General features: G+C 41.3%; 1 long non-coding RNA gene across 1 annotated transcript; it reads left to right on the top strand.

The window, feature by feature from the left end:
• Positions 1–4,083: 4,083 nt before the first annotated feature.
• On the top strand, positions 4,084–27,689 carry LOC149452824 (uncharacterized). Its single transcript, XR_016314833.1, has 3 exons — positions 4,084–4,207; positions 18,430–18,547; positions 27,593–27,689. It is a non-coding gene; the product is annotated as an uncharacterized LOC149452824 (long non-coding RNA).

The following is a 27,689-nucleotide window of genomic DNA, read 5'->3' as shown; positions in this document are numbered from 1 at the left end:
AAAATTACATTTTTGCAACGTATCCAAATGACTGGTTTGTGTCTTTGGAAGAGCCAATAACACTTATTGCATTGGGAGCATTTCTCCACCTTCTCTCCCTGCCAGGTCCCTCCACTCATTGTCTATTTGTGCCAGCCAAGTGTTGTTTTTTCATGGTGTCATCAGTTTTCACAAGTTGCCTTGTGTTGATGTAGGTGCTACTGCCATTGATGAAAACTGGGGACTCCACTCTTCCTTACCTCCTCCTAGAAACAACAGGAGGAGTTCTTCACTGCCAAATAATAGGATAATGTAGCATTCAACAGTGGGAACAGATCAGCATTGGCAAAACTGTAAAAGGGACCTAACTCCACTATGGAAGCTAATATTATATTAAAGAAATAAAATTTGAGTTACACTACCAGTGACACCAGTTTTGTACCTAAATTCTCAACTCTGCTTACCCACCAGAGCCATTATCAGGAGGTTCCCTGTTCACCTGTGGAATATTCCATTTATACTTTATATACCGTTGAATGCAGCAGAAGTGGTGAGACTTAGTGGAGGGGGGAAAACTGGGATCTGAAAAGAGGAGATTTTGCCCTTGCTGTCAATAAAAAATGTAATAAACCAGCAAGTTGGTTAAATTGACCTTTTATCATCATCAGCATTACCATTATCAATGTTTCTGTGATGGCCAGCTCTGCAACAATTATTCTTTCTTTTCTTTTATCTTCAGCTATTCAGTGCTATAGAAAAATATTTGTCATCTTTGGTTTCACCTGTAAGTGCTGAAGCTGCAATCACTGCATGGAAATACCAGCATCATTTCCTTCTGCCTTTGTAAAGTTCCTCTTTTTGGGTCTATAAAAGAAGATGGCTCCATGTGGCTATCAGTACTCAGCAGCTCTGCATACAGGAGAAGACAAGAGCCCTAAAGGTCAAAGATACCCCAACATCATGTGCTCCACGAAGACCATGCTGTGTATGGCACTCCTTGCAGTTGCAGTAGTCACCGTATCTGCTGGTAAGTGGCGACAGAAGAACACATAGTAAGCAGATAGATAATATGCAGGTGGAAGGATGTATGGTTACATGTGAACTGATTTATGGAACAAGTGGGTCAGTAAAGATTTTTCCTACATAAACTAGTGAGTTTTTTACTTCAGCCTCTAATATACACAAGGAACCTAAGCAAGGACAATGGGAGGAATCTGTGAGAAAATCTCCCAATTTGTATCACTTTTTATAAAATGACTTAAATGTTTGGCACGGTTTAAGGAGAAAGAAGAGTAGAAGACAATACAGTGTTATAACTATTTATTGGGCAATATTTTCCCTGTTTGTTTCTGCATCCCATCTTTTATTAATAGATTTTTTGCAACACTGAATGTATTTAATCATGCAGCCATAAAATGACGATTTTCATATGACTGACTGGTAAAGACTACTCAGGACCTCTTCTGAAGATTTTTATATACAGATCCTTCACCATTTTATTTTGAAAGGCAATCTCGCCATTAGTAATATATTCCCTCTAAATTCTCAATTTGGACCAATTGGCAAAGCCATTATCCACTAGCTAAATTGATGTGTCATGTTATGTAGCAGATTCCTCATTTGAAAGAACAAACAAATATCTTGGGAATCTGGATGTAAGAAAGTGATACCTTTTATAGGCTTGCTGTTCTAGACTAAGGCACAAAAGCAAGCAAGCAACCAACCCAAAAGCTGAATTGGTGGGGATTTCTTCATTTTGGTGGAGATATTCCTTTATGAAATATCAAATGGTATGTATATGAAATGCAGTTTGCTGTCACCTTACATTTTGTTTTAATAACATAGAATTTCACGTGATGGTTAATTCTCTACACTTGTTATTATTTGCAGACACTGATAAATTTAGCACCTGCTGCACCAAGGTCTCCTCAGCTAAATCCAAAGTTCCTATAGTGGACTTCCTCCTACAGCAGCTCCTCCTTGTGTTGAAGCTGTGATGTAAGTATTAAGATTAGAATTTATTTACTATTTGTTGCAGGTACTTGTATAGGGTCCTCAATTTACGCAGCGCTTTACATTTATATTGTACATTCACATCAGTCCCTGCCCTGAAAGAGCTTACGCAGGCACAGGGAGAACATGCAAACTCTATACAGATAGTGTCATGGTTGGGATTCAAACCAACGACCCTAGTGCTGCCAGGCAGGAGTGATAATTACTTAGCCACTGAGCTGGAAGAGAATGGAAGTGGGGCAAAAATACCCATTATTGGGGATAATTGCACCCCATGTGATTGTACTAGATCCTGGTGATGGGCTGCTGAGGTCCTAAGTGCTGCATTGTGGGGAGGGTAGGTGCTGTGCTTTGTGCTATATTCATACAGTATATTTGTATAATTAACTTTTAACAAATGTTTACATTGATATGAGCAAAAACTAGCCAGTTTCTGATTATATGCATATCTGCTGTTTATATCTTAATGCTAATAAACACTTATGAAGTGTTCTCAAATACTATGTATTTCTTCCAGGTTTATCACAAAAGAAGGCAAGATTCTTTACTCCAGACCTAACTTGCCCTGGGTTATTCAGAAGGTGAAGGAGATTGGGTAAGTTAAGACGATTTAAACCTCAGATTCAAATGCTTAGATTCCAACTTAAAGTGGAACTGCACTGCATCTGAGCACCACAAACCAAAAATGCTATACAATTCATTATTAATATTCAAAACAAACTCCTCCATCCATTCATGTCTCCATGCTTTATTTTGCTAAGAAAACATTTTGAAAAACACCTCCTGGCATTTCTGGCAGTGGTCATCTTGAGTAAGGGCAGATGTTTCACATAGCAGTTACTTCCTGGAATCCATCTGTCCTTCGCTCAGGCATTGGCTGAGCTCCTTCCCCTCCTGAAGACTCCTGGGATGCATGACATCATTTCCTTAGGCACGTAAACCAGGAAGTTAATGAAGGAATACAAAAAAAGAAAAGGTTAAAACAAGTAAATATGATATACTTTACTAATGCTAGCAGCATAAGGATTAGAAATAGTCCATGCTGATTGAGAGAGTCAAGTTTTGTTTTAAGTATTTAAAAAGCCTCTTGTACGTGCAGATGATCACAGGGAAAGCTCATTTTAGGCCCTCTGTCTTTAACTGGTCTATTTGTAGGCTAATGACTGCTTTTCCAGGGCAAGAGCTTGCCAAGCAGATACAGAACTGTCTGAATAAATTATTTATGGTTATAGGGCATCCAGAAACATCTGAACAAATGTAGACTCTTGGTAGCCTCCTGGCTTGTCTACATCTACCTAACTTGGCCATTGCCATGAATGGCCAGATTTGTTACACACTGAGTACCTGTAGCCTAGATGAAAATCAAGTGGTTCAATATGTATGCTAACCAAAGTGTTGCCCTAATTCATGTCTTACACCAATGCCAAGGCTTCTGTAGTGAGAGAAAATAGAATAGAACAGGGGTGTCTAACCGCATCAGCATGTCTAGCTGCACCAGCATTATGGTTGCCCTCAAAGGGCCAGTTGTACCTGTAAGACTAGATGTGCAGAGCTCCCCACCCTCCCTTACATCAGATGTCAAGAGCCCCCCACCATCAGAAGTCAAGAGTCCCCACTCTCCATTGCATTACAGTGCAGCCCCCTTACTGCTGCTGCAGGGAATAAACTTGGGGCAGAGCTTGGAAGCAGAAAGGGTAGGGTCTGGAGAAGGACTGGAGTCTGCTGAATGCTGAGACAGGAGAGGAGGGGATGGAGATGAGCCTGTCCGTAGCTGCACAGAGTGACGGAGGATCTGGCTGAGGGGTTTTGTCTCCCTTCTAGTTGCTGACTGCTCAGGCAAGGTGGGGGCAAAGACTAGGGGGGTGCTGCAGCTGACGGCCACATGAAATGACCTGGAGGGATGGATTTGGCACATGTGGAATAGAAGTTGGGGCTTATTTAGACTGTGTCAAACGCACTACAATTATAAATATGATTCAAACATGGCCTTTACAAACAAGTCTCCCAAGATGCATTATGTCATATTTATATTTTAACCTTTGGTTTTTTTTTGTTTTTTTTTTAAAGGTAAAGAAAAGCACAACAAAATAAAGAAAATGATGACCATAACAGAAACACTGGGTATTCCCATGCTAATTAGTATGAACAAAACTAAGGAGAACCTCAATGACAAAAGCGATGTCTCTAGTTGAACTATGTGGCGTTCAATTAATAGGTATTTAACTTTAATTCTAGTAATTTATTTGTGTGATTTAAATGAGTGCAAAATTAATTGTATGTACGTGTAGTTAGAGTTGTGATTTATGAATGTGTATTATTTTTACAGTATCATGTACTGTAAAATAGTTTAGCTCTGAAACCACTTATAATGGTCTTCGTGTATAAAATTGTGTCACCCAGAGCAATTTGACATATGTTTCTTCCAGCGGCACTGAAATATGAAAATATTTTTTTTTTCCATATTTCAAACCCTTGTACTTTCATTTTTTTTTTTTACTTTTTCTCCTGGTTTAATGTAATTTTTCCTGAGTATTTTGCTCATCATAATTAGCAAATTAATATGTTAATTTAATTGTGAAATGTATTTAGTTGCAGCAAGATATGAATAGTGCTATGCCTTCCTGAGCATGTCACTTATTAGGGTAATATCCCAACAACCAGACTGCTGTAGTGATGGTAAGAGGATGCCAATACTTTGTAAGCATTGCCGTCCTAGCTCATGGTATGCTGTCCTGCCCTCTGTGCCTCTAGCAGTTAGTAATGTTTCCAATGTAATTGGGAGTGGCCAAAGCGTAATAATTAATTTATCACCAGCACTTTGCACATTCCCCTCGCCATTATAGCTAAGTTAGTTCAGCATTCTTTAATCGCTAATGTAGATCACTTCATATGACACTTTTATGAAGTTGTTTTACATCATTTTACCATTTTGTGTACTGAAACATCTTTATTTTTATTGAAACGACCATTTTGTCTGTTTTAAGACATGAAAAATCAACTGGAGAATCAGCACACAGGAAGTTGATATTGTTACAACCAATTATGATTTTTGTTATTCTCTCTATTTAACTCCACCATTGATTTTACCCAGCTTAATTACAACTCAAAACAGGTTCAAAGTATCTCTTGACAATAGCCTCTGTATGGCAGTTGTCAGAATTCCCCTTGCATTTATTGTTTAATTCCCCTTGCCTGAATAGTTTAATTGTCAATCTATTGTGATGGGCTGTTTTATAATCCTAGTAAAAATTACAAGGCAGTTGAGAAAGCCAATCACAATTTAGTAAGCAAGATATACACGTGTGGGCAGTCAACATGTATGAATCAATTTGCTGCAAGGTAGATACATTCATTTTTTTGCATTGTGGTAAAAAAAAGGTATTGTCATTTGAATGCATGCTGGGATTGTAACTGTACTGCAATGCAAATGTAATTCCTTACTCGATTTTTTGAGTTTGTTTTTGGTAATGAATCTATGTATTTTGTCATATTTATAAAGACAATACCTTATTCACTGGTTCAAGATAAAACTGGATGATTTATTAATACTTTACTTAATACTTCAGTACTTTAATGGAAAGTACAGAGAAAAAAATGATGTTTTGTTATTTCAATATTTCATTCTATAAGATGAATTGTTATATGCAGTGATGTACTTTGGTTTTGTGTTGCCCTAGGCAAGACTAAAATTGGGCGTCCCCTCCTTCCCCAGAAAGACTAAAATTGGGCAACCCCCACCATCTGAATTTGTCCCACTCCAGCCATAGTATACCATTTGGTGCCAAATTATGGTACCTAAAAATCTCCATAGGCAAAATTTAAAAGCCTTTACAAGTTACCTGTTTAGAGTTACACAGGAGGTCTGGTGCTAGAACTCTCACTCTGACTTTCATGGCAGTACCTCACATGTGTGGTGCGAACTCCATTTACATATGCGTGAGGGACCTATGTGCCTGTGAGCATGGGGGAACGGGGGTGCTTTCATTTTTTTTTTAATTTTATTTTTTCTTTATTTACATTTTTTTTTGTACACTGTACCTTTTTAACTTTTTTTTGATCAACTTTATTTCTATTACAAGGGATGAACAACATCCCTTGTGATAGCATACGCCATGACAGTTCCTGTTTATGGAGAGATCTATGGTCTATTAGACCCCAAATCTCTCCTCTGGCCTCCCAATGCATGCGTTCAGACACAGATCAGTCTGACCGTTTGCATTGGGACTGCATGGTAGAGCCTGGTAAAGGCGTCGGTGGCAGGAGGGGGAGGGACACCCTTCCGCCGCCTGTAAAAGTAATCCAGAGGCTTGTTAGCCCCCAGACTACTTTTATCTTGTGCAAAATGAGAGAGAGAAGAGAGAGAGCGGAGAAGAGAGAGAGGGGAGAGAGAGAGGGGGGGTAGAGAGAGAGAGGGGGGGAGCGACAGGGAGAGAGAGGGGGAGACAGGGAGAGAGAGGGGGGAAGAGAGGGGGAGACAGGGAGAGAGAGTGGGGGAGAGAAGAGAGGGGGGGAGAACATAGAGGGGGGGAGAACAGAGAGGGGGGAGAAGAGAGAGAGAGGGGAGGAGAGAGAGAGGGGGAGACTCTCTTTGACAAGTAAAGGGGCCCTTATCTGGGGTCCGTGGTGTCTGCGGCTGCACTGATACCTGCCTTGCAGCGATGGTCTCCTCTTCTGCACCCCCTCTGCACGGTCAGCTGACCTCTAGGCTCTGCCCTCCGGCCCTATGCAGTGAATGGAATAGACAGCCGGCTGGCTGCAGAGAGGCCGGGTAAGCGGAGCATAGCTGCAATGGTCAGTCCGGCTCTGGGCTTCTTGCCGGATCTTAATGATGGCAGTGGGTACAACAGGGAATCGGAGCTCCAGGAAGGCACAGAGAGGGTAAGACAGCTGGCTTGCCATTAACTCAAGATGGCATAAGCCGAGCCCACCTTCCCCTGCTCAAAACTTGCTGAGCCCACCCCTGTCTAAACCCTGCCTTCCACCTGAGCCTGCCTCCCGCCCGAACCCTGCCAAGCTCTCCTAACCTGCCAAGCCCTGGTCCCTTGTCCCTTCTGCCTGGGGGCAGGGCCGCCCCCCTGAAAACTGCCGCCCTAGGCAAACGCCTTGTTTGCCTTGCGGCAGATACTCCCCTGGTTATCTGCAGTAAAACAACACAAGCTTTTGAGGTTTCTGTCCTAACATCCTGCTAGACTAACCTTTTTATTCAATAAACCAACGCAAGAAGCAAAGAAATAAATACAATTGCCAACTGATAACCGATCAGAATCTAGCTTATGTTGGCCCTACGTTAGTCATTTTAATGATTTGAGTTGTTATAGGTTGCTGTGTTTTGTAGTTTATTTCTTGAACTCTTTATTTCTTTTTTTAGACTGTTGGCCTTTATTATAAAACTTTTTAAAGAAATCTTAAGGCTTGCTTTACTCATACAATAAAATACAGAGGGAAGTAATATTCCAGATGTGGTTTTCTGGGCTGGTTGCTACATTCAGAGAGGATCTGTTTTTGTATTCTGAAGCAGAAACACTTACTACTTAGTCACTGGTTATCAGACTTACACACCTGTATAATGACACAGTACAGCTAGCTGCTCTGAGTGTTCTAATATTCAGGTCTTAAAACCTCAAAAGATCTTAAATCACTCTCTGCTTTATTTAGGTACAGTAGCTGGTATAAGCAAAATCCCCCTCCACTAAAGCTAGCAATACACATTTAGATTTTTCTCATTCATTCCATAGATTGAATGAGAGAAAAGCAATAGATTTCTACTTCCACACTACATGCCAAGCATAGTATTCAGACAGCCACAGCAACCGCGGCTGTCTGAATACCTGAATAGGGCATGCATCTGATAGGATGCAGTCACTCTTTGAGGGAATATTTTCCACCTAGCTCAGTTGATTTGATCAACCTGGGTGGTGTTGTCAGGGCCACTCACAGCCTAAATGTAGACTGATTCAGCCCATCCATGTATGCCTACCTTAATAATAATAGTCAGCATTTACAGCACTCTTCAGTCTGCACCAAATCAGCACCTCTTTGTTTCCCATTAGAATCAATAGTCCCTGAGTTTTCAAAAGAAGCTCCTCAGGTGCTAGTAATGGCTGCAATAGTAATAAAGTCCAATCATGGGCACTAAGACACTCTATGCAGGCTTTTTACTAACAGTTTCTGGAAACTGGAACTTAAACGGTGGCTATAAAATTAAAAATTAATAATCATCTTTTCTTCTCCTTAAAATGATTCTAGAGGCTGAAGGTCTTTTTTTAACCTAATGCCTTTACTGCATAAAGGTAAAAAAAACCTTCCGAGTGCAGCTCCCCCCCAACATGCTTACCTAAGTCCAATCTCGATCCAGCACTGAGGCTCTCTCCCTCAGAGACAGTAGCAGGAGCCATTGGCAACTGTCAATCGCAGCCAGTGCGGAGAGAGCAGGGGGCAGAGCCGAGCAACACTCTACTCTGTGTGTCAATGGACTCACAGATGTGTCTTAGGAGTGAGCCTGCATGAGTGCCCCCATAGCATTCGGCTTGCTATGGGGGGCACTTGGCAGAGGGGACCCCAGAAAAGTAGGATTGGGGCTACTCTGTGCAAAATGATTGCACAGAGCAGGTAAGTTGGTCCCATGTTTTTATTAAAAAAAATATAGGTTTCCAGTCACTTTTAAGTGATCACTTTAATTGTTGACTGGACCTGGGTATACAGCGGGGAATACAATTATTTGATCCCCTGCAGATTTTGTAAGTTTTCCCACTTACAAAGAAATGAAGGGTCTATCATTTTTTATCATAGGTATATTTTAAATGATAGAGACAGAATATCAACCAAAAATCCAGAAAAAAAATATATGTTATAAATTGAGTTGCAGTTCAGTGAGTAAAATAAGTGTTTGATTCCCTACCAACCAACAATAATTCTGGCTCCTACAGACTGGCAATGTGCTCATGTGGGCCACAGATTAGTCCTGTCAATATAAGAAGGTGCTCCTAAAGACACCTGTGCACAGAATCTCTTTCTTCCATTCAAACCTCACCATCATTATGGGCAAATGACCAAAGAGCTGTCAAAGGACATCAGGGACAAGATTGTAGACCTGCACATGGCTGAAATTGGCTATAAGACCATCAGCAAGAAGCTTGGTGAGAAGGAGACAACTGTTGGAGTGATTATTCGCAAATGGAAGAAATACAAAATAATCATCAATTGCCCTCGGTCTAGAGATCCAAGCAAGATTTCGCCTCATGGGGTAAGGGTGATGAGACAAATGAGGGATCAACCCAGAATTACTTGGGAGTAGTTTGTGAATGAGCTCAAGGCAGTTGGGACCACAGTCACCAAATAAACCATTGGTAACACAATATGCCTCCATGGATTGAAATCCTGCAGCGCCCGCAAGGTCCCCCTCCTCAAGAAGGCACATGTAAATGTGAAAGTCTGACATTTGCCAGTAAACATCTAAATGATTCAGAGAAGGAGTGGGAGAAAGTGTTGTGGTTAGAAGGGCACCTGAAAAAGTGTACTTACACGAAACGCGTCAGAAAGGTGCCCCCACACAGTGACCTTAGCCCGCACGGTCCTTATGAACGACCGGTGGCCATCTTGATATTTTATGTAAGTTGTTTACCTGTTTTTATATTACATCCTTTAATAAAAATGCTACACTATCGGATACCTCTCTTCTGGGCTTGTTTGTCCTGCGAGTCCCCCCTAAGGTGATTCCTGACATATGAGAGTGGGTAACATTCCTCTGGTGGCTGATGACGGAATACCTGGTGATGAGCTTTCTACCTTCAGACGCATAGTACCTGAATGCTGGTGACCTGGTGACGATCCACGTTGCAGTGCTCCAGATCCAGATGACCAGGAGTAGGTCCCATTTACTCCAATGCGCAATAATTGCGCTATATGGTTAGCGCAATCAACATTCACTTTCTAAGCCACAGATGTCACGGATTGTTTTTATCATTTTGCAATACCACCGAATAGACTGACTTTGGCACTATTGTCACTATATGCACCTTTTTCCTTCAGGATATTTGATATTGCTTTACATCATTGGTTTCAGCACTAAGTTATGTTGCTCATTTGCACACGTATATCATGTACATTTTATTATCTATTTTATTATCCAATTTTTAGTGCTGCATATTTTATGTTCATGTATTACTGGAGAGGACTGAGTGAGTAATCCTACACCCCCTGGGCCTGATAAGGGGAGAGAGCATTCTGGTGGGAAACCTGACTAGCTCCTCATCTGGGACTGCTTTCATCTAAAGTGGCAGCTTCTTGTATTCTTGCCCAGGGATTCCCTCAGGCAGCTGGGTGAAGAAAATAATTAATCTTGGGTCTGGGGTGATACACCAGGAGAACTCTCCAAGAAGAGATTTTGCTGTATAGAGACTTGTACATAGTTGCTAAGGAGTTTGTCCTCAAGTTGTAGTTCCTTGGGCATCCCATACACCTCTCAACTCCATCTAAGTTCAAACCCCTTAATAAAACCTAAAAACCAAGCTCAAAGACTGTTTATTAACTCCAGTGTGCAAGGTCTGAAGAAAATGCGTGTTGCCTGACTGTGCAGGACTATAGGGGGACCCAAATCTTTAGCAACTCCTAAGAGGGTAGTGCTACATTCTATTACATCACTTCTGAAGTTTTATTCAAGAATTTTCGTAACTTTAGTAACCTCTTCACTTTCGATATGATACTAGCATGCAAAAAAAAACGGACGATCATTCGTCCGATATTTTCAACGTGTATACAGGGCTTTACTTAGCTCGAAACTAAGATCTAGTGACCTATACAATAAGCAGTCATTCTCCCTAGTCCAAGCGCTTAAAAGTACAGGGAATGATTAACCATCATTAAATGCTGGGGGAGTGTCACATTCAGTGCTTTGCCAATATGTCCCTAAGAGCTCATTCACACCATTGAGGTGTCACAGTGCACATGTCTTAATGTGTGGTGCGTTAAGGCAGTCCATTCATTGAAATGGGTGGCCTAACACACCAAACCAAACCAAAAAAGGTGCTTGACAGACAGGCACTGCCCTTTGACAAGGTGCATCGGGGTGCCATTCAGAATGAATGACTACCTAACACACAATGTGACATTCAGTGAGAATTTACAGGTGGTTAATTATTCCATGTAAAATAGGATGCTATTCAGACTAAATAACTTTCTTTTGCATAATGTGACATGCACCATGCATTTATAAAAGTTAATGTAGAACTATAGGCACAACTTTTTTTTCATACTGGATAGAGCAAGGGAGGAATAACCTCTGCCAGATTTTTTTTTTTGACATCTGTGTCCCATTGCAAAGATTTACCTTCACTTCCTGTCCCATAGCTAAACAGGAAGTAAAAGGAAATCCATGCAAATTAAGGGAATTCCTTTGGGACCCCCAGGTAACCAGAACTAGTGTCCCTATTGGAAGATTTCCCATCTTCTACTTTTCTGGGGACAACCCAAAATTTGGGATTTTCTTTTATTTTCACTTTCAATGATAATGATAAACAGCAAAAATAAAGAGGGTGAATCTCTTTAACGGGGGCACAGGCAGCAATAGAAAGTGATAAGAGCACAGAGGGACAGGTGAGGGGCAGTGGGGACAGATGGGGGGTAGTGGGACAATGTGGGGGGACAGGAGGGGGGAAGTGGAACAGGTGTGGGAAAGGGTGACAGGAGGGGGCAGCGTGACAGGGGGCAGTGTGACAGAGAAGGGGCAATGGTACGGGGGAGGGAAGTGGTGGGGGGCTGTGTGTCGGGGGGACAGGAGTGGGGAAGCACCAGTCCTCCAAGCTCTTACCTGTCCAGCAGGGGCTCCTCCAGACAGTGTCAGGATCACTCCAGGAGGGACGCTTGTGTCCCATCTCCCTCAGGATCTCCGGCGGCGGCTGCAAAAGAGCGGGGGCTCCTACACCCTGACCTCGTTCTTTTCTTTTTCCTCCTCCGCTGGCACCTTCTAGCCATCCTGCACGTCCCAGCGCACACTGACAGTGGGCCCCCCCCTCACACACTCCGAGCGCACACCAGGGATCCGCCCACCACTCTTCTCTCCTCTGCAGCCAGTCCCTTAGCCCGGGTGACCCTCCTTGTGTGTCGGCTTGGCTGTACACTCACCCATGGCAGCACTGTTGCTGACACACACAGTGTCCCTTCTGCCTGGGGGGCGTGCCGCCCCCCTGTAAACTGCCACCCTAGACAAACGCCTTGTTTGCCTCATGGCAGATACACCCCTGCCTCCTCACCACCCCCCAACACGAACACAGTCCCATCCCTGCAACCAAAATCAGAACATTAACCCTCCTGGAGCCTTTGCCAGGAAATTCCCTCGTAGACATTCCTCACCAGAACACGTAACCTGTATGCATAGCCAAAACTTTTTTTTCTGTTCTTGGTTAAGTGGGAAGGATCGGCGCCCCTGTTGTGTTTTATTGTTTTTTTTTTCGCACTGGGGAGAGTCTCTATTTTTCTTGATGGCTGTTGTCACTGAAGCAGAACATTATGAGAAATGTAAAATTGTAAAGCTGTTCCCAGAAAAGGAATAGAGAAGTCCTCCAATGCAGACATTTGTTCTACTCTATCCAAAAGTGAAAACGATTTGGCTATAGATACAGTTAACTCCATTTAATCCCTCATTATATGTCACTTACTGTTACCAGGACATAGAAGGTGAATCTCCCCAGGGGGAACACAGATCGCAATAACAATTTCATAGGGAATCTAACCCATGACTTGCTTCCATTGTGAGGATCTTTTAAGAGATCAATAGGAAGGATTTTCCCAACAAAGCTTGAATGATGATCCACCAGGCCAGAGAAAACCTGGTGTTTGGTGACAGGTGCATCAGTTTGTCCTGAGATTGAACCGATTTGTCCCAGGATGAACTAACAAAAGAAAAGAGAAATCATTTTCCTAATGACACCAGTGTAATGGAAATTATTTTTGACTCCAATTTAAGGCTCGTTCACACTTGACTGTTTTACCAACGCTTGCCAAATGCCCCTATAGCGTTTGGCATGTGTTGGTCCGGCGTTTGCGGAGTGTTTTTTAACGCTCGGAAAATGCCGCATGCGCGGTTTAGCGGCGGTTGCTAGGTTTTTTCCGAGCATTAAAAATGCCCCACAAACGCCTATAATGAATTTTGAATGGTATTACCGCTCCGCAAACACCCCGCAATCGCACCGCAAATGCCAGTCGCGCGTTTGCGGAGTGGCACCATAGACTAGAATAGGAGGCTTCAACGTCTGTTTTGCCTCGATGCTAATGCTCCCGTTAGAACAGCACCATGTGCTGCAATGTGCAGAATTGTCCGAGGCGTTTGGGAAGCGGTAAAAACGCTTCCCAAACGCCTCTCTTCTGCCTCCACACAACGCTAGTGTGAACGTAGCCTTACTGGCAATTTTTCCACTGACATCCACATATGTGAAAAATATTACCAAAGGGATGCTCACATAAGGGGAATTATTTTCCCACTGACACCAATGTAATTATTTTTTTTTTTGCACACTGTCACTGGTATGTTGGTGGGGAATAGTTTTCCCATTGACACCAGTATAAAGGGCATTATTTTACAATCTTTACCAATTTAAAGTAGCAGTAAACTTGTTATATACACGCACGCACACGCACACGCACACACGTTTTAAAGGGAGTTCTTCATTGCTGTGCTGTCAGTGTGTGGTGATTTCATGTGGTCTTCCTTCCAATGTGAGGTTTCCCATCCACACCAAATAAACCCCTTCCCACCGGCTGTACACTTATGTAGCAACACAATGAAAATAAGGAAAAAACAGCGCAAACATAGACCTTTACATGAAATCAATATTACAAAGTGCAAACATAAGTGAAAAAATTGATCAGTGGTAAAGTCCATCAAAATAAACCAAAGTTCAAAAAAAAAATATTAGTGCAAAAAAAGAAAAAAAGAAAAAAAGAGAAAAAAATATTTTCAAATTCTTCTTCTAATATAGAGGAACTTCCACCTTCCACCCGTGAAAACCAATATCAAATGCACTCACCAGATAAAGGTGAAAAAAACGCCTCTTAGGAATTTTATGGGATCCTACACCCTCTTTCGTATCCACTCTATAGGAATCCTCCTCTCCACCATAGGCTCCACCATCCGACCAGGGAGAAAAAAATCTCAGATAGTGTAATATTGTAAGACACCATTCATAAGTGAAATCAAGGATTGAGGTCACTCACATTCAATTCAATTTAAAAAGGCATATTTATTAGGATCAGCTTCTTCCAGATAAACAGTAGATGCAAGGCAACCTCCCACGGAATCTCACATCACAGCTCCAGGTTTCAGCAGAAGCTCTACAGAGACACCGCATATACAGATCCCAAAAGATGGCCGCTGGAACGCACCGCTCAGCGTGCGCTCCACTCACCGGAAGTGACGTCAGACGTACGGAGTACAAACCGGAAATGCGTCAACGCGTTTCGCCCCTCCCATCGGGCGTTCTCAAGACCTTTAGTTTTAGTTAGTTTTATGTAGCAACACACTGACACCAGTGAAACAGGAATTATTTTCCCATCTACAGCAACTTGAGAGCATTATATTCCCAGTGACATCGATGTAAGTCACATGTACAAGCAGGCATTATATTTTAACTGACATCAATGTATGAGGAATTATTTTCCCACTGACATCAATGTTAGGCACATTGGGGAGATCCAGATTGCCTTTAAATCATCTGCACATAATTAAGGAAAGCCTTGCTCGTAAAGTTCCAAAACATGCAACAGACTTGGGTAGTTCCTATTTTGGGAATTTTCAAATGTAAGAATTACTGACAGTTTGTAGATAACGTATCAGGAGGTAATTAAAACCACCTCCAATTTGGTGTACAGAGACAGGCCAGACCATGTTTGCGCTGCAAAGCTGTTGTGAATGTTACGCTTCCTCCTTAGGGCTTGCTGGTTGCTAGAATGCTGGAGGCTGCTGCTATCCTAGCAACCAAGGATGCATCTCTGGCTCCATTCAGCTGACAACCAGGAGATTCTCCAGGTGACAGCTGATTGTAAATGAAGGGACTAAGAATGCCGGCTGATGTAATAAACCAAATATGGCTATGGCACTTTTTGAACAATGACATCAGTCAGCATCCCCAGCACCCCAACCCTTTGTTTACATTCAATTGTAGGCTGGGGAACATTCCAATCATCAGCTGAATGGGGCGAGGGATGCGTAATTATTTGCTAAGGCACTGCCTACTGCACACCTAACAGCATCTTACCAACCAATGGCACTGTGCGGCTCAGGAGCTCAGTATGGACTGAGGACAGGGTGTCTGTAGTTTGTACACTGTGGCCTCATTGCTGCACCCCTCACCATGCCTCTATGTGACACATTGTTGTGCCTGTTTCTTATGTTTACAAAAATGGCAACTGTCCCATTTTATAGCTAGTTTTAAAGGATAAGTTCACCTCTAAAAAAAAAATAAATAAATAATACATGTACATCTTTTTGCAGGTAAGAAAATGTGCATTTATTAGAAAGCATCGCTCCTGCAATCAGCAGATCGCGGGTGCTATGCAGGACTTCTGCAGACTTGTCAGTGGATGTGTGCTTTTACTCTGTACGGGCAAGCAGATACACACTGACGGGAAGAGACAATGAACTACCACAGTGCTCAACAGTGCTGTGGTAGTTCACTGAGGACTACAAGCCGAGAGTGTAGTTTCCCATTCACAGAATTCTGTGACTGAATGACACTGCCGGGCGGGCGAGCAATAGGTATCCCGTGCCTATTATGTGGTATAGGTATCCTAATTAAGGAAGCTGCTTACACCAAAAAACGTGTATCTCCTCTCAACTGAAGGATCAACAGTTATTAAAGCTAAAATCAGTGCTACCCATAAATCAGCATAATTAACAATGTGTCTCATTAATAAAATCATACAAGTTAGGCCTCGTTCACACTATACGTGCAGAAAAACTGATGGAAAAGATTTCACTCGCAGAGCACAAGTTTACATCTGTTTTCATACGCATATCAGTGAGTTTTATACAGGGAATAGGGCACATAGAGAACTATTGTTTTCTTTGTACCCTTGCAGAACTTATGCAGAAAAACTCAGAAAGGTATACAGAAACAAATGGCATGAACAAGGCCTTAGGTTCTATGACTATTCGTAACAATGTAACGTGACAATATAAATACATGCAATAAATGAAAAAAATAAATTAAGATTAAAATGATAAAAAAAACTTTAAAATATATATATTAATAATATATTTTTTAATTATTATTTTTATTTTCATTTTTAGTAATTTTTTTTTCTTTATTGCATTTATTCACATTGTTACATTACAGTTTTACAAATAGTCACAGAACTTTATTGTTGTACGATTTTATAAATGAGACACATTGTTAATTATGTTCATTTATGGGTGGTGCTGCATTTGCTTAATTTTGGGGATTTGCTGTTTTTGCCGCCCTTCGTCAGACCCCTGGTCACACTTTTTTCTGATCTGCCTATATGAAATCTTAGGAGTCTTTTAGTTGAATCCCATGGTCAAAAATGAAACTGCCCAGAGACAATACATTCTTTCTCCAGTTTTGACATTTGTAACCAAAAGATGACAAGCCTGCCCACCACGACAAGGTAGACTCTTTCAGGGCAGGACCTACACTAAACTACACTACGCTAACCTACTCCATGCTAGTCATCGTATTTTTACTGTTAGATGCCTGATTGTAATAAGCCTCATCCTAGAACCTTCCATCTTCCTCTCCAGACTTGTTTACTAAGATCTACATAAGAACAACCCTTTTCATTCACAAAACAGAGAACAGATTTGAAATGGTTGTTGCTGTTATCTTATGGTGGGTGATGCAGTGGTCAGCAATGCTCACCTGTAATGTCCCGACACATTTCCCTTCTTTAATCAATGCAGAGCTCTCTTCCACATAGATGCCTTCAGTCTGAAAGGTTAATTGTCGTGAAGTTTGTTCACAGAGAACTGCCTTTGTCGCCCTCCTCATCCTACCAGTCCTCAGTTTTACTGACATAGAAAAATGCTCACAATAGTGTGTTACAATAAATAATTGGATGTTAAATAAAAAATTAGTTTTTTTTTAGAATTACAATTCCAAAACATCTGAATAGAGCCCATGGCAGCAACAGGGGGAATGACAACCCTCAGGGTACTGTGGTCACCCCCTGAAGGAGGACACCCCACCCATATTCCACCTATCAGGCCATGCACAACACCCCAGTTATCCCACCAGACCACACCCCACTGGGAGGAGGTGCAATCAATCCTGAACTTCGTGAACCCTACAGGAAGGCCGAGACTTCCTCAGAGCTATGCGCCACCAACATTCCTGTCCTGCCGCAGTTTCAGAGCTTCCCCGAGAGGTAGCCTCACTCCATTCCTTCAGGAACAGAGTGTCTACACTCCGCCTAAAAAAAAACCTGTGCCAATACACTATTATGAGCATTATTTCTCTGTTTTTTAAGGGTTTATTTGCATTTTTAATTATATTAATAAAAGGTAATTTTATTTTGGTTTATTCACATATATTATGGATTGGCAATATGAGATTATTAGTATACAGTATTTGATTAAGGGTTTTGTATATTAAAATATTTTTTATATACATGTACTTATTTTTTATATACATATAATTCTGTATACTAATTTTTATATTAATGGCATCGGGTTGGTATCACCCGTTTTTTTTTTGAGGATTAGGGGGTGAGTTTTTTTATTTTTTTATCTAGTGTATTTTTATCAAATTTATAATTATTTAGATTATTAAAGGTTTTTTGAGGATGTCCAATTTATACTGTCCAATAATGATGTTGGGAGCCATTAAGGGATATATACTATATAGTGCCATTAAGAAGTACTGCCCTGTGATCTATAGGGTCTGTGGAAAACAGGCTTCTTTTCACTGCGAGTCCGACGGTAGGGTTGCCTAGTTACCGTTCGGACTACGCTAGTATGGCAGTGGTTGTCCCGCCCAGCGGTCTGATTGGCAGATCTTCAGCCTATAAAATGGAGTTCTGTCTAACAATCACGCAGTCCTGAAGAAGTCAATTGCATTCCTGTTCAAAATGCATGCTATTCTTTGCGGTTCAATTTGCGTCCATACATTTTGTATGAACACCAATGGCATAGCAAAGTATCGGTAATTGGTAACGGCGAGTACTTGACCGACAGTATCGATATCACACTTGCATCCCTAGTTAGGATATGACAGTGTTGTATCTGATGAATGTTAGACAATGTGGCCAGTAGATTAGATCCATCAGCATTTAGAGCCCGAAATTCAAATGTTGGAATTGTGTCCCTGGTGGTGGGTGTTTATTGGCTAGAATAGTTTTCTCACACCTTTATTTATAATGCTGACATTTTGACATTTGCTGTGTACAATGGTTGCACCATCTAAATCATTTTATGATCGTTATTTCTAGGTTCTGGGTTGCTTGCAAGATTCCAGACTGGACATCGAGTGGATGAGATATTTTCACAATCTACCTGACTCACTTACCTCACTCCTGATGCTGCTGACAACCGCCAATAATCCAGACGGTACGGCTTTATTCTTTCATGCACAAATCTGAGACCGCAGAACTGAAAGCAAATGCTGCACAAAAAATAGATGACTGGAGTGTTAACTAGTGGATGTGTATTTCTTATTTCTGAAAGATAAAGATCTCATGTAGGGCCAGTTCACACCACAAAACGCACTCTGGATGCATTCCGGATACGTTTTTGCTTACAGTTCACACCACATTCTGTTGTGGTGCAGTTTTGATGCAGTTTGCCATGTTCCAGTATAGTTCTGTTTAGAACAAAATGCAGCATTTTCTCTTTTTTTCCTGCACCAGAAGCTGAAATAGGCTGTGGGATTTGCAGTGTGCATAGAACAGTGCGTATGATCACAACTAGTGCGCATGCTTGTTTCAAAGAAACAGGTGAGGAGGAAAAGCATAGGTGTGGGAGCTCATGAAGGATTGGGGAAAACCTCCTGCGCTCAATCCTACTAAACTAATAATAAGCTGCTACACCTGCACCTTATTACCGAAAGTGAAAAACCAAAATATAACAAACAATAAGTGTAGCGCTCTGGTGAAAACGAACTAAATCTCAACATAAACAACATGTGACATAATGGTGGAACAAACCGTGAATCTTAATGAGAATGAATGCTAAAACAGTGCAACATCACACGATATTGTGCATATGGTGGAAATGACTAATATTAAGCCCCCTAATACAGGGATATACCCTATAAAACAAGTGCTCTGTGTCAACACACTTTATTCATACCATAAATAAACCGCTGAAATCAGAAAATATATATATATATATACAGCAAGTGAATATAAATGAACACATCACTGAAAGTAATATCTCATAAACAAAACTTGCCACCAGTGTTCACAACAATAAATGCAATCATGCAGGTGAATCTTGTACGTTTGTAGGCTCTGGTGATGACTCCACACACAGCTAGATTGGCTCATCACCTCCTTGCTGCGACCCTAAAAGGGCCTAAATGCCTTATGGATCACTCCTGGATCCCCCTTGGGTTAAAGCGTATCCTCTAGGAATATCCTAAATGGCTGTTATTCAGAAAAATCATCTCCCACATGGTCCACAACGAGAAAAGCCTCCATAGTGTTTTATCATTTATTAACACAGTAATTAAAATAATATACACAGGACACTCACATGATACATCTTCTTGTATACAGCATTTTGAACCTGATGTATGGGTGTACTTGCATGGGTTCTTTAGGGAGTCCAAAGATGGCGTCCGCGCCAAAAATGACGTCACCTATGCCTTGCATCACCTCTCACGTGACTTCCTCAGGGACCCTGACACCATTATGTCACATGTTGTTTATGTTGAGATTCAGTTAGTTTTCACCAGAGCGCTACACTTATTGATTGTTATAGCTCATGAAGGATGTTACAAGGAAGCAGAAAAACACAGTAAGAAATGATTTTATGAAAAATAGCTTATTACATTAACTGGCTGATGTGTATTGGATTTTTTTCTGAATAAGGATATTGTTTAGTGTCACAAAAAAAATCTGGCCTCCTCCTTCCCCTTATAGCCAGCCAATCCTCTCCTTTTTTGTTAGATGTTAAAGAAGTGACACTAAACTTTGGTTTAAAAAATGTGTTGTTAACCCAAAAAGTTGTTTTTACTGCTTCAAATCTCAATTTTTTTTTTTTTTGTGAGTGGGCTGTGCAGTGTATGTAGAGCAGTGTACATGGCCATAACTTATATTCACTGCTCTTTCCAAATAAACAGAAGTGAGGGGGATAGGAGACATTTGGGAGTCAATGGCGGATATCACAAGGATACACAGTAAGACACAATTTCTTGAAAAATAATTGTTTTTTTTTTTTTTGTTAAATCAAGATATCATTTAGTTTCAGAAAAAAAAATATCTGGCCTCCTCCCCTAATAGCCAGGCTATCACGTTCTTTTCTTGCAAGATGTTAAAGTGACACTCCAGTGTGCATAGAACAGGCGTATGATCACAACTAGTGTGCTCATTTCAAACAAACAAGTGGGGGGGAAGCATAGGTGTGGGAGCTCATGAAGGATGTTACAAGGAAGCAGAAAGACACAGTAATAAATTGTTTAATGAAAAATAGTTTATTACAGGGCCATTAATTAGTGGATGTGTACAATTATAAACAACAAATTCTCGCACAGTCACAAATGCTACTAAAAATATTCCCTTCTTGTGTCAAATACAAAACTATATATCAGAAAGCAGCTCACACTAACACATACTCATGATGTGCGTGGATTCTAATACATAAAACACACAGTGCCGCGCTCTCTTTTAGTATGTGAGAGCAAACAAATTATGTTATAAAACAGTGAACATATGTGAAAAAAGTCTCTAAGTATAAAGTTTTTCTTCAACTTGAAACAAACTTCACAATTTCATATCTTCATGCAATATAAATCCTCCACCACAAATTCCAGATGTGCCCTCACCAGGGGTTTTTGACCTCACATATAGTTTGGTCAAAAAACGCTTGTGTTCCTTGAGGTGGACATAAATGGTCAGATGTATCCTGAAAAAGGTATCTTCCTCCAAAGATTAAAGGGATCGGTGATCTTTCCTCTTCCATTTAGCATACATGTCAAAAAACGAGTAAAACACAATAGTGCGTTATCCTTTAAAACACATTACTTTACTAAAAGCATAAAAAGTGGCAAGTCACATGGTACAGGTGCTAGATCGCACCAGATATATGCGCAATTAAAACCTGTAATACTCTTGTATGAGCAATCAAAGGAAACTCCACTCCTGAAATGTAACAATGTGGTTGTAACGATGAAGGGGGGGCTTGGTGATGTCATGAAGCTCGCTGTTCATCGTTACAACCACATTGTTACATTTGAGGAGTGGAGTTTCCTTTGATTGCTCATACAAGAGTATTGCAGGTTTTAATTGCGCATATATCTGGTGCGATCTAGCACCTGTACCATGTGACTGGCCACTTTTTATGCTTTTAGTAAAGTAATGTGTTTTAAAGGATAACGCACTATTGTGTTTTACTCGTTTTTTTATCATGTATGCTGAATGGAGGAGGAAAGATTAAAGGGATCGGTGATCTTTGGAGGAAGATTCCATTTTCAGGATACATCTGACCATTTATGTCCACCTCGAGGGACACATGCGTTTTTTGACCAAACTATATGTGAGATCAAAAACCCTGTTGAGGGCACATCTGGCGTTTGTGGTGGAGGATTGATATTGCATGAAGATATGAAATTGTGAAGTTTGTTTCAAGTTGAAGAAAAACATTATACTTGGAGACTTTTATTCACATAGGTTCACTTTTTCTTTTTTCACATATGTTCACTGTATTATAACATAATTTGTTTGCTATCACATACTAAAAGCGCGGCACTGTATGTTTTATGAACTAGAGGATGTGTATTGGATTTTTTCTGAATGATAAGGATATTGTTTAGTGTCACAAAAAAATCCGGCCTCCTCCTTCCCCTTACAGCCGACCAATCCTCTCCTTTTTAGTAAGATGTTAAAGAAGTGACACTAAACTCTGGTTTAAAAAATATATCCAATTCAAATATGTGTTCTTAAGCCAAAAAAAAGTCATTGGTGCTCTCAGACCCTCCAAATCTCCATTTTTACTTTTTTTAATTTGTGATCCAACTTCCTGATATGGGCCCTGGGCGATGGGTGATGGGGCGTGCAGTGTGTATAGAGCAGTGTACATGGCTACAACTAATATTCACTGCTGTTTTCAAACAAAGAGAAGTGGGGAAAAGGAGAGGTTTGGGAGTTAATGTAGGATGTCACAAGGAGTTTTATTTTCAAAAAGAAGTTGGAGGGAAGGTGTGGAATCTCATGGAGGATGTTACAAAGAAGTAGAAAAACACAGTAAGAAATTATTTCCAGAAAAATAGATTACAGGGACAGTAACTAGCGGATGTGTTTGGGTTTTTTTTCTGAATAATAGGGATATTGTTTAGTGTCACAAAAATAAAAAAATCTGGCCTCCTCCACCCCTATAGCCAGCCAATCCTCTCCTTTTTTGTAAGATGTTAACGTTAAGATGTTTTAAAAATGTATACAATAACCCAAAAAAGTGACTTTTTCTGATCCAGATCTCCATTTTTTGTAATCTAACTGCCAGCTGTGGGTGACAGGTGGTGGGTTTTGCAGTTTGTATACATAAAATATAATATTATATATAACATTTTCTTTTTTAAACAGAAATGAGAAGAAAAGGAGAGGTTCAAGGGTTAAAGAGGATGTTACATGAAGTCAGAAACACACCATAATATCTTACATTAACTTACCACTATTTTATCTATGTTTAAAAACTAAAATCTATTTATTTTTTTTTTTGTATTTTTTTTTTTTTTTTTGTAATTTTTTTTTTTTTCCAAACAAAGTGAGAAGAAAAGGACAGATTCAGGAGACAGGGAAGATGTCAGAATCAGAAACACACAGTATAGAGAGAGCTATGGCTAAAAAATGGACTTTTTTTCCCCTTTAAGCCAGTAATTAGGGGGAGGTAAGAGAGATGGGCTGTAAACATAAAAAACCCATAATTGCCTGATGTTACTTACCTCATTCGGCCCTTACCTGATGTTACTTACCTCATTCGGCCCTGGGTCTTTTGGCTCCTTGAGGCTTGCTGTACGCTGCCTTTCTTTTGGGCTCTTTGGCATTCAGGGCATCCAGGAGACCTTCAGCTACCAGCTCTTTGTATTTAGCCCCTTTGCTTGCTCGGGAAGAGCATCGCTGGGTGCTGGTTGTAGGCTCCTGGGATGCCAAGCTGGTGGTGATGTCCCTCCTCTTCACCTTGAGGGCCTTTCCATCTTCAGCCCTCTTCCCAGATGTCTTTGGGAACCTCACTGGATAGTGGAAGATGGGAGCCATGGTGCAGGTAGTAGCCATGTCCAGAAGCTGTCCCAGGGCCTCAGTCTTCTCAGGCTTTCCTCCCTGCAGGTAAGTGACAGCGGCCATGATGTCCTCCTCTCTGTCCTTCCCGGTGCAGTCCGAGGATGCGAATCCCAGAAGCAGAAGAGGGTCCGCTGATCCCCAGTCGAAGTCTTTGGCCATCACAATAGCAGAAACGCTGAAAACTTGCTGAAATCCACAGAAATCCACAGAAATCCTGGAGCTACAGGTGTCTGTGTCCTCAGCAGTACAGCTATCAGCAGCGATCAACTGTCACTTTTGGTGTGAGGTTGTTTACTCAAATCTCCCCCCCCTCCCCCCCCCCTCCTCAACCGACCTGATGCTTAGAAATTCACCTGTTAGCCCATTTGTTTAACACATAAACCTTATTTTACCCCAAATACAACCAGAAATATTGTTCTATAGACACACACATTAATATCACCATACATTTAGACTGGGCGTGTTTAACCCTTTTTCTGCCAGAGACGTTTTTAGGGTTTTTTTTACACATATTTTAAAAATGAATTTAAGGTGATTGCTGAAGATTACAGAAAACCCCCAAACATGATATATTTTCTTGCAGCAGAGACCCTGGCAATTCAAATATCAAAAATTATATCAAAAATTAGACAATTTATGTCACATAATATGTGTGCAATGGTTTTTCAAGCTCAAATTTTTAGTAAAAAATGTCACTAGAGTTCATTTTAGGGCACACAAACACAATATATTCCCCAAATGTTTGGTAAAATATAAAAGATGAAGTTGCACCAGGTAAATAGATGCCCAATATGTGAAGCTTTAAAACTGAGCGTGCCCATAATACAGACATGTACTTCAGCACCCTATATTTTCTCCAAGGGGACACATTAAAAGCCCCTCCAGGTCATTAGGTTGGAAGTAACTCTGTATAACAGCCCTAAAATGATTGCTGTCACTCTGGCATGTGCAGCAATGCACAACACGTGTAGCACCAGCAATGTTTTCATATGTGGGTGCCGTGACTGGTGTGCTCAGGTTGGTATGTACATAGGGGGGGGGGGGGGACCTTTTGGAGGTTTAAGTGCCTGGGTGTACGTTTATTTGTTGACACTTTTTATTGATATCACAGAGAGGACACCGTCTCCTATGTGATGTAATGCCTTTGTGACAGGTGCTGCTTCTTCACACATCAGGAGTCTATTTCAGCAGCAAGCCGACAGACAACTTGTGATACATTGTTACATACAACACACTCCCAGCTCCTGGTGTGTACCCCCCCCCCCCCGGCAGTGAGAGGGTTAATGATGCCGTAACAGATGTTGGTGTTTCTGGGGGTTGGAGGGGCATTAGGGGCCTCTTACTATATGGCTGATTCATGATTTGGTTGCCTTGTCTTGGCAGTGTGTATTTCCCTCCTGGGATCCAGTTTGTGTTTTTCTGCTCCTGATAGTTGTCTGTGAGTATGGCTGGGGAAGACAGGAATGGAGGGCACTCACACTCTATTAGTTTCACTGCAGGCAGGTGAGATGTCGGGTCTTTTAGACCCCTGTCACCAGTTACTGTGAGCAGGGAAAGGGCCACGCTCGAAATGCGTTGTCATGGTGACAGTGGAAGCCTCCATCTTGTTTGGTCCAGCTTGCACTCCACCTTGATCCCCGGATCCAGTTAACTTCCTTTGTTGATGTCACTTCTGGTGCACCGCATCCGAGCCCACGCAGGTTACCGAGTGACTCCCAGAATCCTAGTGGACCCATTGATGGTGGATCCTTACTAGCGGAGTCGCTAGTGGTTATAAAACAGTCCTGTTTGCTGACATGGGCTCACCGCTGACACTCCTGAAGCTCTGTGAGCTTCTATCTCCCTGGAAGGCTTTCCTTTAATGTGCAATGTTGCTGTTTTTATTGAAGTTCATCCTCTCTTGTTCTGACTGGTATATTACCATTGATCAAGCAAGAGAGCACGTGTTTTATCTGCCATAAATATGCTTGTGCCTTGTTATAAACGTTTAGTGCCACAGTGACCGAATTGTTGTTCTGATTTTTGATTTGACATGGGGACTCCTTTATACAAGTCACTTTCCTCGAATCGCTTTTGGGACATTTGGTTTCATGTTTGCTTTTTTCACCACTCTTGGTGATTTTCATGCGAAGCAGCTGAGGACTAGCAGCCACTTTAGACAATCATTCTATGTATACCTCACTGCCCAGCCTTAGCACCTAAACTTCAGGATATATATCCAAATTTATTCTGCAGAAGGGCAATGACCCCAAACATACATCCAATGTCATTATAACCATCTTTACTGTAAAGAAGAACAAGGAGTCCTGGAAGTGATGGTTTGGCCCCCACAGAGCCCTGATCTCAACCTCATCAAGTCTGTTTGGGATTACATGAAGAGTCAGAAGGATAAAGGGCAGCCTACATCCACAGAAGATATGTGGTTAGTTCTCCAATCTGTTTGGAACAACCTACCTGCCGAGTTCCTTCAAAAACTGTACAAGTGTACCTAGAATTGATGCTGTTTTGAAGGCAAAGGATGGTCACACCAAATATTGATTTAATTTGGATTTCTCTTTGGTTCATTTACCTTCCATTTTGTTATTTGATAAAAATAAACTATTAACACTTCTATGCCTGAAAGAATCCATAGTATAAGTAAACCCTCTTCTTGTAAAACAGCCCATTCAGTTTGAAATAGAAATGAAAGGCAAAACATTTATGTATACTGTGGGAACTCGCTTCAACGTGGTAGAGCTTTTAAACGCAAACAGCTACTCGCTTTCTTTTTCAAGGGCCTTTTTAGCCCACTTTTATTTAAATGAAAGTTCAAACATAATGCTTCCCACGCAGGGGTATCCACCAACAAAATCAGCCTCCTGGCTTACACACAGTTCAATGTCAGTCTCCTGTAGACTCTTCCCAAATTATAGCCACTAGCACACAGCTAGTCTGGCTTCCACCTGACTCCAAGGCAGAGACCTCCCATCTGACTCCTATCTGCTGGGGTGGAGCCCTGCTGACTCCTAGCTGCCGGGGTGGATCCCTGCTGACTCCTAGCTGCCGGGGTGGAGCCCAGAACCCTGGTCCTGACTCTCTCTAAAGGCCTGCACACACCTGTGCAATCAGTCTCCTGGCCTATCCCAAAACCTGGTCCCAGGATTGGAGATTTCATCCCTCCCAGATCTCTTTGAAATCTCCAGGCTCCAGATCCCAAAACAGACCTTACAAACAAAGGAGGAAAGTGAAAAGCCACTTTCCTCCGTATCAAACACTTACCCTGGAGCCCCTCAACCTGCCTAGTTGAGAATCCTGGGTGACAGATCGTCACACTGACACAATACATATAGAAAAAGTGAAAATATATCTTCTGTTCTCAGCTTCATATGGAACTCAGGGAGGAGAAACAGCAGCACACTGGTCTTCCCAGTGAAAGACTGTGAAGGAAGCATGTCAGCACAGTTTAATCCATGGAGGAGAACAGGCTGAGTTGTCAGCAGAACCAGAAAACTGGCCACACTGTGCTCTCATGCCTGGTGTGGTCAGTTTTTAATAGGAAAGCACAGGAACTGGCAGGAACACCAACAATTTCACACAAAGCAAGCAATTCAAGGAGAACAGGATACTTTTTTTTTTTTGGTACAAGCACGTGGTACAACAGTTGTATGTCAGGAGTATGCAATGTTGGGCTTACATATTTAATTTACAGCATTTTTTACACCGGCCTAAAATGTTTGCACAGCAGTGTGTGTAAATAAGTGTATGTGTACGTGTGTGTGTTTATAAAAATATATTTAGAAAAAATTGTACTATCCCCGAAATAAAATTCCCAACAATGTTTTTAATGGTAGTTGGATGTTTTGGATATGTTCTATTGGTGTAAGACTTGTGAATGTTACCCCTCCCTATCCTAAAACAGGACATTCAGAATAAAGGCAGTCGCTTACTTTGGAATTGAATGCATGAATGGATTTCCTTCTCTGAAAACTTTCAGCCAGAGTCTGGAGTGGTTGGGACATTGATATAGATGTAAAGCTGGGTTGGGTGAAGATCTGCTGACTATTTGTGCCTCTAATGATTTTCTCCTTGTTTTTTTTTTCACTTTTTTGATCATTCATTTTATCTTGGAGATCCACATCTGTATTAACACATTCACCTGCTATTTATCTTGTTTTTCTAGCTCACCACTTTAGCACCTAAACAGAGAAAGGGAAATCAACATGGGGGATGAAAGTGAATGGTTGAAACGTCCTGTTGGCCAGAAGAGTGAGCACAAG

This window comes from Staurois parvus, unplaced genomic scaffold (assembly GCF_062004578.1).
Source record: "Staurois parvus isolate SC_StPar_1 unplaced genomic scaffold, SC_StPar_1.0 ptg000462l, whole genome shotgun sequence".
In the NCBI taxonomy this organism is placed as follows: Eukaryota; Metazoa; Chordata; class Amphibia; order Anura; family Ranidae; genus Staurois; species Staurois parvus.
This window is presented reverse-complemented; position numbering and strand designations above follow the sequence as displayed.